The 14,282-nt window shown below is 34.7% G+C and overlaps 1 pseudogene; it reads right to left on the bottom strand.

The window, feature by feature from the left end:
• The window catches only part of LOC126696471 (sugar carrier protein C-like), a 28,233-nt pseudogene extending 15,945 nt beyond the window's left edge, over positions 1-12,288 (bottom strand).
• Positions 12,289-14,282: the final 1,994 nt, after the last annotated feature.

The following is a 14,282-nucleotide window of genomic DNA, read 5'->3' as shown; positions in this document are numbered from 1 at the left end:
AAGAAGGTTGTTGATTGCAAAGTTCTTTAGTTATCCACACAATGAAGATCAAGAAGATGCTTAGTCACAAAACCCTACGGTGCACATACACAGCAACTTCTTCAAGAGAAAGAGATGAACTAGGGCAAGAACTTCGTCTCCGGTTACAATTTGCTTGAACAAAGTTTGCTCAATACTTGTGCAACTTGTGAACCCTTTGACGGCCCTTAAACTGATCCTTTTATATGTCTAGGGTTAGGAGAAAAGAAAGCCCAAAGACACATTCACGGATCCCAAAAAAATCAGATTGAAATTCTGAAAATCTTAAATCTCGACAGATAGCAGGTGTCGAGCAGGTGTCGAGCACACCGAATGAAGAACAGTTTCCTTAAGCTTGATAGATGCAGCTGTCGACCAGCTGTCGAGCTTTAATGATTTTGCACTTTGAACTTATTTTCTTGAACAAACTTGAAAGCTTCAATACGTGATCTTGAAACAAGGTTTCTTGAAGTATTTAAAACATCCTAAATCTACCCAAATACAAGTAAAGTGCATTTTGTCAAAGGATAAGCCAACTACATAAAATCATGACATATGGTCTTAACAAGTGAAACACATATGTCCTAACAATTTGTGATTTTTTCCCACTTCTTTTGATTCAATAAAGTCTAGTTCTATAATAGACTTCTGCTTAACAGAATTATGCATTAATTTTAATTAGTTCAAAAGACCTCTATACTTTGTCATTGTTTCACACATAATGTACTTTAGGTTTTTTGGTTAATGAGTTTTGAAATCATACATGGTGATAACCTGAGATGTCACTTTCATGTGTGCAATATGGGACTTATCAACAGTGAATACTTGTTGAAGACTTGAATGAAAAATGGAAACAAGTCATACAAAACACCTCAATAACTTCACATTTGCTTCTTTTTGGTTATATGAACAATGAGTCTTTGAGATTTATGAAGTCGATTTTTATCCATTTGCATTTTTGTAGGCAATAACACTGTTGGAGCACTATGAATGGTTGAATAGGTTGTTGATGGAAGTATGGCCTAACTTCATTAATCCAAAGCTCTCAATAAGGTTCTCATCCATTGTTGAGTTGAGATCCTGTACTTTATTATACTTGAGATTCACTTTTGTTCACTCAACACAGAAATTATGCAACTCCTTGTTGGGATTTATGCCCTAAAATCCAATTTATTGGCATGACATAAATAATTAAATTGTTTAATTATATGAGACTATTTATTAATGAACTAATGGGACATTATATTAGTCCATGAGATGCATAATATGTGATTTATGTGAAAAGTCACAGAAGATATAAATCACAAGTTCTTTGTAAACTCAGAATTTTAGTTCGTAGTCGGTGATGAAATTGGGCGTTTCATCTGCGAAGACTATAACATATCAACTACGATGATTTGTCTTGATCATGGAAGTGGAGACTTCTAGTTGGTATGTTGATATGTTTTAAGAGTTAAGACATATTGAACTGGACCGCTGTGAGATTTATTATTCTCCTAACGACTGTCAAATGAATAATAAATCTTATGACTTCTATTTACATCAACTCTAAATCCTGAGAGAATAATGGACCTGATCATGAGATGTAGGTTGCTTTGATATGTCAGGAATGAAATCTATAAATTAATGGTCAAAACCTCAGTATGTTGGGCAGCCGCATTTAATGTTGATGGAACATATATTCTCAAGATGGAATTCATAGTCTCTTAACGGAGATATAAAATATTCACTTGAGATAAATTTAATGGGTTTGGTTATTTAGAGTGTTGGGCCCAACCACTTTAGTAAGGAGTTACTAAAGTATATATTTATGAAATTGGATTTCATAAATATATGATGAATAACATAAAGGATTAAAGTGGGTACTCAAGGATTAAGATGTAGTAATCTTCAAAGTGGCAGTTTATTTCATGACTTTGTATTACTACGAATATTTTGATGAAGGAGTTGCATGTATAATAAAGTCTTAGAATATAATTTATTAATAAGGCCTAGAGTGCAATTATATTCATATAATGGTATTGAATATAATTAATGGTAACTTTGGACTTGTCAAAAGTTGACAGAAAAGCCCAAGACCCATTGGAGCTAGAGTCTTATTTGGTCCCTTTTGGTCCCACTCCAAGCCACATACTAGAGCCCAATTGGAATGGCTCAAAAGGCTAGCCCAATTAGATAATCAGTTGTATATAAGAAGAAAAACATACAAAATTTCATTAAGGGGTTTTAATAAGGTTTTCATAAGAGACTTTCATAAGGTTTTTCATTAAGATCATACAAAGAATGAAATGGTTTGTATGTGAGTGTTGGACACTCTTTATTCTCTCCTTGGAAACTGATTGAGAGACTACACATCTTGGGCATTAAGTGGAATTGGAGTGAAGATAAAAAGTCTTCTCAAGAACTTCTGATCTTCGGTTTTGAATTTCACCACACCAAGGTACGCATTTTTGTTCTCAAATTCTGAAACTTACATAGTACATGTTATCAATTATAAATGAAGTAGATCCGTTAATTTTTCCGCTGCGCACATGTATTTTTCCAACACTCCTCTGCTCGATGTTTCATTTCTTGCTAGTATTTGCATGTTTTTATGGTTTAATAAATTCATCTGCACCATGTTAACTAATTCTGTTAGCATGCTTCTCAAACTTATACTGATTAAATAGTTGTACTAGCATGTTCATAAATTGATTCCTTTCTGAAAAATTTTGGTGTAAGTTTGATCTGATGACAAATACAGTGTAATTCATAGTTTCTACAGTAGATCTATTGCATTTAGATCATGACAAGTTCAAATTTTTCCCCCTAGATCAACTTAGATTTAATCCATGATCCTCCTACTAGTGGGGTTACAATGTTTTATAAATTTTTTTGAAAAGAAATCTCCAGAAATGGATATTAGAGTAGTTGATTCCGTGTTGCCATTCCATTATTGACAACTTGACAGGAGTACTGATATTCTCTTTTCCTCTATTGTCATAAAGTCCTTGGAATTGATATACTGCAACCTAATGCTGGAAGAAATTGTATTCATACTTGTTACCAATATCATAAGTGCTTCAGTAGAATATCTCCCCTTAGTTTGGCGTACATACATACATTACATTTTATAATGATAAACTTAATTAGAAAATCTACTCTTTTGCAGAAACGGTTAAAGCACCGAAAATCAAGGCTTATTGTAAGTGGTCTACTTTTTCTTTTAAATTCATTCATTAATCATATCTTTGGACTGATGATAACCGAATTCTACCTCTATACTGAAGAAAAGCTATCATGTAGGAAAAAATTGAATTGCTTGAATTTTCACTAGGTTCAAGCCCACCAAGCCTGTGTCTTCAAGGGACTAGCTAGTTAACTTTGGGTGATCAGGTTTGGTTTCTGATTTTTAGTACTGAAATTTTATGTGTATCCCATTCTTTCGAGAAGGTTCACTTTTTTTTTGGGGGGCGAGGGTGTGTTGAATTTTAGATATTATATCAAGAACAAGCCTTTTTCGAAATCCTTGGAAAGGAGGATTCTACAGATAGGAAGATTTCTTTTGTTGTTTCTCTGTTGTTTATTTGTTAGTCAACCTGATTGAAATCCTTTTTCAGGTTTTATTGTTTGAGGTAGAATCCTTTTTCAGTTTTTCTTTTTTAGTTTTTTTTAATGCCTTGTTCCTTTTTTAATGTCTTGAGGTAGAATCCTTTTTCAGTTTTTTTTTAACGTTCTATCAGGTGCTTTGCTAATGCTGGTTACTTCTTGCTTGTTGCTTCTTGCTGGTTACTTCTGTGTTTGCTATAAACAAGGAATTGGCCATTATGTCGTTCTTTTAAAATTCAGCACTTCCATGATGGCTTAGCTATATAATGGATGTTAAAATGATTGAAGAATTGGCCTAATTAGTTATCAGATACTGACCTAGGCCTTGTGTGTGTGTTCTCTTTATTTTATTTTATTTTCTTGAAATTTTACATACATTAATGTAAGTATGTTTGTGTTTCCTCAAATGCAGGAGGAGATCCAAGGAAAATTTAAAATCTCTAGTAAGCAATTTTTAAGTATTGATTTAAGTCCATCACTGGTTCCAAGTGGAATTTCTACCATATAGCCTTCATTATCTCTGAAATAACAAACTCGAAATAATTTCTACCAAATAAAGCATCAAGTACTGCTGATGCCTCCATGTAAACTCTGTGTTCTTCAATTTCATACTGGTGATGCATATAAATAGTTGTTTCAATGGTTTTTTAAGATGTGCAATTAGCCTTTTGACTTGCCATGTATTGGTCAAGTCAATAACTATTGTTCTCTGCAACCAGTTTTATCTAAAAACTTCTATAAATTTTCTGTGTCTGTGCATGTGTGTGTTGAATGAGAAGAAGAGTACAAAATAATAAACCTTGAAAGCTTTGAAAATGGTCAAGGGATCAAGTTGTAACGAAAATATAAAAGAATGTGCTCTACTGAAATTTTAGATACAATTCACTTTGTTTTTGTCTGGGGTGTAAAACTGTCATCTTGGCATCTAAAAGTTAAAATAGTATATTATGTTAGTGGGTGATTTTCTTTTAGTAAATATCAAAAACAGAAGCACAGCTGCAAGCCTGCTACTCTATCATGCCTAGACAGATAAGAAATGTTTGATTCAGTGGCCTGAAAGAAATCATGACACTCTAATTATGTATAGACTCTGCCCTTGGTGTCTGACATGACTGTAATTGGTATAGCGTAAGTATCAGATTTCCTGGATTGGAGAGGATTTTGGGATTGAATTGACTTTGTGTGTGTATATTCAATTGCTTAAATTTCTAGCTTAAATTGTTAATTTGTGTTGGATTTTGAACTTGGTTGTCTTGTACATTCTAGTTTGATTTTAGCTTAAATTATTGGTTGATTTTGCTATTTGGATTTTGGATGAAAAATAGTAAGAAAAATATAATGTAGTTTGGAGATAAGTTACGTAGTGAATAAAGCAAGATTCAAAATATTATATTTATATCAAAATTAAAAAAAAAAATTTGAACCAATATAACCAAGAATATAAGATGGAACATCAAATGGCGTGAAACATATATGACTTGACAAGAAGCAAGTCCACATGCATGGCATGCAGAAGTAGTCAAGTGAGTTGATAAGGAAAGTCATAAAAAGACAGCCTCTTTGGCAACCCTGTCAGCATTATTAATACGGTGGGGGCTAAGTCCATCTAGTACAGTTAGTAAAATCAATAATTCTACTAGAGTTTAATGAAGCACGTGAAGTACGCAAATCATTATATGGTATCCATATTTTTCCAGCTTCATGAGTTCACAGTCAAATAATTCAAAGCTTCGTTGTATTTTGCTTCTTGACGGGGTTGTGATAGGTCGGTACTCTTGGATGACACCTCTCTAAGGAATTGATATTTTGTAAATTTAATATGAAACATGTTATATTTGATTTTGACAGTATATATATATATATATATATATATGTGTGTGTGTGTGTGTGTGCGTGCGTGTTTATTTGTAATAGAAAATTTTAATAGGATTTATAGTAATATTTATAATAAAATTGATAATAATTTTCTAGATATTACATTTTGGTCCCCTTTGATAGCATCTGTTATTGTAAGTACCTGCTGATTTTTTTTTTTTTTTTTTTTTTTAGCTTTCTAATGATGTATTTGTTCTATATATCATGGCTGTGTGGAGAGGACCACTTGGGCCGGTGGTCACTTACCCATATATTTTAGTTTGATATTTTTTTAATATACCTGTGAAAGATCCGTCATATTATGCTGCATTGCACTTACAGATGATGACATAGAAAAAAATAGTGTGATGTGACCTAATCTTTGAAAGTAACTTATAATACTTAGGAAGAGACATTTAGCAAAACAAGAATGGTAATAATACTTAAGGAGAGACTTATTGGTGTGAATGATTGATTGTTGTTTTATGCTTAGATTATTCTGGGTGCATGGTTATGATGTGTTTGTATGTGATGTCACTAAAGTGGGGGGTAAGGTATATGTGTCTTACCTCAATTCAGGTTTTATGGGTTCTGACATGTCTGGAAATCAATATGGATTGTGCATTGAACCTAGGTGAACTTCTGGCTTGTCATTGAAAATAGAAACCTTTGCATCCTACTTGGTAAAAATAATTAGGCAATTGATGTTTCATTGGTTGAAATATTTAAAATATGCTGCTGTGGTCGTGCAAGATTTCCACTGAGAACTTGCTGACATCGATAAAAGCATAGTTGGGTTGAACTTTATTCAACTATATGCCTCCTATCTTGTTATTCCATTCCACTGAGTTTGGGGCCAGATAATTTATTAAATCATATTCTTCCTTGCCTATGAGATAAGGTTTGTCACTCCTTATCTCATCCTATCACTGTTGAGGTTGGTTTCTGATAAGCATAGTTGAGTTCTCTCGTCATTGGGTGTTTATTTGTTACCTGGCCATTTTTTCATTTGTCAACAATGGAAACTAAACAAGTCAAGCATTTTGAAAGAATGAAGCAGGGGTTTTATATTTCCATAGAAACTGCAAACTAGTCTTTCTCACAATTGCAAATCTTAATTTATATAGGAACTGCAAACTAGTCTTTCTCACAATTGCAAACTAGTCTTTCTCTCAGTTGGACCAACCAAAATATAGGAACTGTCTCAATTAACCAAATACATTGGAACAACCTAATCAAGTTAGGCAAAAGTTGAACTTATCATTAGCTATTGTTTAATGGTTCAATGAACTTCTGTTCATCCATAGATTGCCACCTATTATTCAAAGCCTTTCAAATCAAATAATATAGAATATGCTTATGTCTCTATAGTAATCTCTCTTTTGAAGTGTTTCATTAATTCATTCTTTATAAAATTCAGTGTTGTACATTGTACACTTTTTTCCTTGAAACAATTTTGTACTGGTTCTGGTGTGCTCTTCAACCTTGAAACAATTTTCATTGCCTTATGCATATTACAGTTTCAGTATATGTCTTTTTCCCCCCTCCTTTTTACCCATTGCTCCATGGTAGTGCCAAATTCTATGTAAAACTGTCATATTGAGTTTGACCATATTTTGTACTTAGAATGGATCAGTGATAGGAGTGATAACTCTAACTACTCTAGTTATAGAATTGTTTGGCAAATTAGGGTAATTATTTTTTTAGAGAGTTTTGAGTAGCAAATTAGGGTAATTGTTTATTCACTCCTTGTTTGGTTTCTTAGAAAATTGAGGTACATAGAAGAAAAGTGTTTCTATCGTATGTTGGTTTTTGGAAAATACTGAATTAAGGCTACCTCAAAACTAATTGGAGATAGATGGGTGAAGGCTTTTGCTTAATGACATATTCTGTTGGTAATGACATTTAGTACGCATGGTTGCTCAAAAGATTCATTGTATTTATAATTAATTGCAACTGAAGTTATAATTAAGAATGCTTCATTTTCCTTCTCTTTGGCTTTTAATACCTACTCAATTTTATTTTTATTAGTGTTAGTAATTACTATTTAACATAACCCTACTATTAAGGTGGCATAATCTTGCATAGTTATCATTCCTCATGACACTGAGCAATTTTAAAAATGTTAGGACTATAATTTTCCTAAGAATCGGCTTTGAATATTTAGTAGAGATTTTTCCTTGATGTTAGGACTATATTGTGCTTTATGTGATACAATTTTTCCTAATTAACACACTACAGATTTTTCCTTGATCTCTATTATATTGTATTGTGGTCAAGATCATATTAGCAGGTTGTTGTCTGTTTGGTCTCTTCATTTTAATGAATGAAGAATGTCTCTGAACTTATATTTTTTAGGGGTAAAATTCTTGTCTCCCTTAGAGTTAATGAAAACTTAAGACATGTCCTCCCTCTATTATATTGTATTGTTTTGTTTGCTGGCAATTGGTTGGGAACTGTTTATGTAGAACTTTTGTTGAGCCTTAGTGCATTCCTGGGCAGGAATTACAGATTACGCAGGAAAAAAAAATAAAAAAGCACCTATAGCCGCATTTTTAAAAACGCAGCTATAGACAAACCCAATGTAGGGGACTTTAGCCATGTTTTAGAAAACGCAACTCAAAGCTGGTCTGTAGCCACGTTTTTCAAAAACGCAACTATAGGCCCCGAATCCTATAGCCGTAGTTAAAAAATGCGACTATAGGTCTGACATTTAGTTGCAGTTATAAAAACGCGGCTACAGACCTGCAAGGGCCTATTGCTACGTAGTATAGGCTGGGTTTGTAAACACGGCTATAGGATTGATGATAGCTCCGGCCAAGAAAACCAAACCACCGGTGAGCATGAATATTTTCCTACTCAATTTCTTGGTCACCAAACGATACCACAAGTGCAGCAAAGTATAGAGAAGATGTAAACATAGTCAGTGTGACACTGTCAAAATTACAGTACTGATTGGTTAATTTATCCAAGCTCCTTATGATAAACCGATGGAAAAAAAAAACTTTTATAAGAAGGAAGCCATGGATGTCACACCACCTATATATACTTATACAAAATCATATGTTAGAATCAAATTAAACACATCAACTTACATGTATGGAACGAACATGAAAGAAGAATAAATTATGGAAAAAAGAAACATATAGTATTATATTGGGGTTCTTATTGAATGCATGCTTACCTGAGATACCAATATCGTAACCAAAAATCAAACCCCCCATAGTAGCGAGCAAGGATGGCCATGTGGGTAGGGTATGGGTAGGGTATACCTATACCTGACCTAATTTAGTGGCGGTTCAAGGAATTTTTTTAGGGTGATCACTAAGAAATTTAAATCATACAAAATCTAATAAAGCGATAACTTGAATATTTGCTACAATTGTGAATCGAGCCACCAAGGACAGTAAAATTGCTTCAAAGCAAAAGAGAATATAACTATTGTCACCATCAAGGAGAACTAATAACCACAATATTTTTGTTGCTACCATTTGTTAGGGAAAAATGAAATTAGAGATTATTTTTATTGAATAGGTTGAACAAGCTACAAATTTATATGTTTAGCAATTTTTATCTTGTTGTTTTATAGTAGGCTTTTTGTTGAATAATTAGATCACTTGTTGTTGTTTGGTCTTATCTTGTCTTTGTTTGGTTTATGTTTGTTGTTATTTGGGTTAATATTTATTGTTGTTATTTAATTTTTTTTTTTTTCTAATTTTATAAAAGGGATTAAGGATTATGTTTGGAGGGCAGAATTACTTTTGGAGTAATGCTACGTCCACGATATTTTTACAATAAATCTTATGCAAAAAGCTATTATAGGTGGGTAAAAAAATAATATCAATATTGAGGCCAAATTAGAATCAGTAGCAGCTTACCACATTGGATTTGTTGTAAAATTATTGTAAAAATGTTGTAAATGTAGCATTATTCTTATTTTTGTTGAACCAAACTTTTTGTAATTCTCAAGTCAGGGTGTTTAACATTTTTATCAGGGTGATTTCAATAGATTAATATAACATATAAATTTTTTTTGGCAAGTGTATATATGCAATTTTTTGCAAGTCAGGGTGGTCCTATGACCACCCTAGCTTGCATGTAGAGCTGCTAGTGACCCAATTAATTAAATAATATGTAGGCTATTAAATATACAACAAGATCTGTTGTTTAATCCTAGTCCAAATTAACCACAGTAACTTAACTTTGTAATAATACAGAAATAAAAATAAGTAACTTAGCTTGCGATTATATATTTGATTATATGGTTTTATTTGATTGCACCCATTTTCCTATTTAATCACAATTTTTTTTTAATGTTTAGAACTTTATTAGTACAAGTTGGCACCCTAGAAAAACTTTCTGGCTCTGCCACTATATATCATCAATATATCATATATCATTTACATTGAGCATGTACTATGTAGTAAAAATTAAATTTTACAGGGCTTTCACAATCACATTAATAAACTAGCAGTTTACACTATACTGTATATATTGTAGTTAATTAATCAAAAAATCTAAACTTGTTTAACATTAAAAAATATGATTATTCCAATTAAGACTATGTTGTGTTTGGTTCGTGTAAAAGCATTTCAGGAAAATATTCCATTTTCTGGAAATGCTATTTTCCGAAAAATATTCCATTTTCCGAAAAATATTCCATTTTCCGGAAATGCTATTTTCCAGAAAGGAAAATGTTTTCATGTGTTTGGTTGCATTTCAAAAAATTTTCCGAAAAATATTTTCTGGTGTTTGGAAAAGAAGAAGGAAGAGACAAACCCAGAAAAACACGGACAAAACCCAGAAAAAAAAAATCATCAACAATCGACGCTCGACTAGCTAGTTTGACGAGGGGCGAGATCGTGATCGACGCTCGACTGGGTTCGATGGCGTGGTGCTTCGCGAGATCGCGCCGTCTATCGCGATCTCGCCTTCGCGCCGATCGCGATCTCACCGCACGAAGCGTCGATCGACGCTTCGCGAGATCGCAATCGGTGCGGTGCTTAGCGAGATCACGATCGGCGCGAAGGCGAGATTGCGATCGACGACGCGATCTCGCGAAGCACCACGCCGATTGTGATATCGCGAAGCGTCGATCGACGCTTCGCGAGATCGCGATCGGTGCGAAGGCGAGATCGCAATCGACGGCGCGATCTCGCGAAGCGTCGATCGTTCTTTCTCTCTCTCGTTTCGCGCTGATCGTTCTTTCTCTCTCTCGTTCTCCCTTTGCGCGTCTGTGAGCTGGTCTTTATGTGTCTCAGTTCCGGAAATCATTTGAAGTGAAAATAAGAACGGAAATGAATTTTCGTGGTCAACGCTGCATTTTTTCAGTCAACTGAAAATGATTTCTGGAAAATTCTATTTTCAAAACCAACCAAACAGCCTATTTTACGGAAAATGATTTCCTGAAACCATTTTCACCCAAAACAAACACACCCTATAATACCAAAGAGGTTGTGTATTTTGAAATACTAAATTGTGAGGTTAAATTCAACATTGACTCAATGTAAACCCTCCAATAACATTTTAGATACATTATCACTCTTCAGTTTACACATTAAAAGTAGTCTCACCCCATGTGAAATGGGATTGCATCTTTTCCAAAATTGGGATTTTTTTTTTTTTTTTTTTTTTTTTTTTGAGAATGAAATGGTTGGGTGGTGAATGGGTACAGTTGATAAGAGGTATATATTGGTATACTTCACAATTCACACATACCCCTAGATAAACTTTTGCAGAGCACAATTCAATAAAAGAATGTATTTCGTTTGTTGTTGCTAAAATCAGGAAGGCGTATCTGGAAAGTCATGATGATAATTGTTTGTACTCAAAAATAAATAAAACCATGTTCAAATGAGAAACGTAAGTGCAAAGATGATTACATGAGTCATTCAACCATTTTTGGTATAAGCCAGAGGTTGAATAGAGAAGAAGATAGTGAAATGGAGAAAGTGTATTTCACATCAATAGTGTATAAAATGTATTCTCATTTAAAATTTAAAATTATATAACATTGGATATACCTTTAAATTTGTAATATTTAACTTATATCATAAAATGATCCATTTCAAATGAAAAGAGAATCCTAATGTGTTGAAGAAATAGTCTTAGATTTCAAAGCTATGGTAGCAGCTTGTCTGAGAAAGTTGCTTGTTAAGTTTTTTAGTTGACAAATTCCATGATAATGTAATAATTCATGAGTTGAGTCATTTAATGTTCAAAGATTGAAGTGTGAAAATGTAGCTCAGAGAAAGCATACACTTTGTATAGAATTTGACTATCATTCGATCATTTCTCGATTGATTGAAATCTCCAGGTTTTGACAAAGGCTCAGTCGATCAAAAATCGGGTATGACATGTTTTAATTTTCTAAATTTGATTGTTGCCTAGAATTTCGTACCCTATTTGCATATCTTGATGGTGAACTGAAAATTGAACCAACTCCAATTCGTCCATGAGAGTCGTTCAGGTCAAAAAGACAAGAATGGTTATACCTAGTAGGACGGTCGTCCATACGTGTATGGGTTGTCCATGAGGAAAGCACCTGGACGACCCCCGATACTTAAGAAAATTCCAGAAAGATTTATCTACAAAAGTTAGTGAATTGAACCACGTGTTATTATTTTGAGGCATGAGTAAAATCCTGGTTCATTGTTATAACTTTCTACTAAGTACTTAACTTCCAACTACGGTTATAGAAGATAAGATTGAATATTCTAACTCCAACAGCGGTTGTGGAAGTTAACCTTGAACCTTCTGACTTTCTCAAATATAGGAGAAGTTATGAGACAAGTAACCACTTCAAGAGCACACTATATAAACACTCATTCACATCAAATGAAGGTAAGTTTTAGACAACTCCTAAAAAGTTGGAACTCTAGAATTTAAAAGAGAAACTAACTTAAGCATCGAAAGGTTTTTGGCCGGTCCACTCCGGTCACCTTTGATCATGTGTTTTCCTTTTCAGACTTTCTCAAGCAATTACTAGTACATTGAAACCTGAGCATTCAGCCTACTAATTTTCTTTCCATCATCAATTGGCGCCGTCTGTGGGAAGTGATTAATTGTGTTTCGCAATTTATCTTCCTGCAACAAAAAGGCTACATGGTTCGGACAAGATCAATGGCCACTAGTCCAGGCCACTAGGAGAGTAGGAATGCTTCTAGTAATCCCCATCGCGATCGTCAATTAGCACTTGTCATGCAACTACCTTCCATCCAGCACATACAATCCATGGCAGCCGCCATGGCTGAGTTAACCTGTCAGAACCAAGAGTTGACTAGGGAAATCAGTCTAAGGAGGCAACGCCATGAAAGATACGTGGAAGGACAAGCCTAGAGTCAAGAAGTTAGAGGAGAAAATACCGAGCCCGAGAACCAGTCAAGGGGTACCACTTCACAAAGGTTGCCACACTTGGAGAGGGAAATGGATCAGATGAGGAAGGCCATGGACAAGATGAAAGAGAACTGAGAAAGGCGAATCCCGTAGATAATTCAATTCATCGAACAAACTCCCCTTTCATGGCTTCCATTAACAGTCATCCCTTGCCTCCTAAGTTCAAGATGCCTTTCTTGGACTCATATGACGGAACGCGTGACCCTTTTGATCATATTGCTACTTTTAAGACTAAGATGTATCTTCAAGGGGTTCCAGACAAGATTATGTGCAGGGCCTTCCCTACCACCCTCAAAGGGCTAGCACAAGTGTGGTTCAGCAAGATACCTCCGTACACTGTGTATTCTTTTGAAGAATTGAGTAAGTTGTTTGTCAACAACTTTATCAGAAGACAAAGGCATAAACGTTCCTCGTCCAGCCTATTAACTATAGAGCAAGGGGAAAATGAAAGCTTGCGGTCCTTTGTTACTTATTTCCACAAGGAAACCCCAACGGTAGATGAGGTGGACGACAAGTTGTTATTGGCAGCCTTCCATAATGGAGTTAATTATGATTTATTCATCCATAAGCTTTATGAGAAAGAGAGTTAATTCTGATTTATTCATCCATAAGCTTTATAAGCAAGAGCCTCAAACCATGGCTAAACTCGTCTATTCGGCCAAAAACTTCATGAATGCAGAGGATGTAATTATAGCTAAGAAGAGGAAGAGAGCTGAGCGAATGGAAGCAGATCTCCTGCGCCATCCTAAGCAGGGTCCTCGTCCAAAGAAGGCCCGAACGGGAGAGAAGAAAGATCGAGACAACAAGAAGGCAAATTCTTCAGCATGGAGTCAACAATATATGCCCTTGAACATGCCACTTGAACAAGTACTTATAAAAATCAAGGATGATCCATCCTTGAAGTGGCTAGAAAAAATGAAAGGAGATCCCAACAAGCACAATAGGAATAAGTATTGGTGCTTCCATAGAGATCATGGACATGACACGAACGAGTGTTTTGATTTGAAACAGCAGATAAAGAATCTCATCAGGCAAGGAAAATTAAGAAATTTTCTTGGACTAGATCACAAGGATGAGAAGTTGAAGGGAAAGCTAGAAGAGTCGTCACGACCCCCACTTAGAGAAATAAGAGTTATCATAGGAGGGACCTCGACAGGACAATATTCCAAGTCAAGGAAGACATACCTAAAGGTAGTGCAAAACGTCCAACTTTCTAGACAATCCCCAAGGACGAGGGTAACGAACGAGCGAGCCATTACGTTCACGGACAAGGATGCTGAAAGGGTTCACCACCCACATGACTATGTGATCGTCATCACTTTGCTCATTGCTGATTATACGACTAGAAGGGTGTTGGTAGACAATGGAAGTTCGACGAACATCTTATATTACCCTACCTTCCAGCAAATGAGGCTTGGACGAGATCA

The sequence above is a fragment of the Quercus robur genome, chromosome 8 (assembly GCF_932294415.1).
Source record: "Quercus robur chromosome 8, dhQueRobu3.1, whole genome shotgun sequence".
NCBI lineage: Eukaryota > Viridiplantae > Streptophyta > Magnoliopsida > Fagales > Fagaceae > Quercus > Quercus robur.
This window is presented reverse-complemented; position numbering and strand designations above follow the sequence as displayed.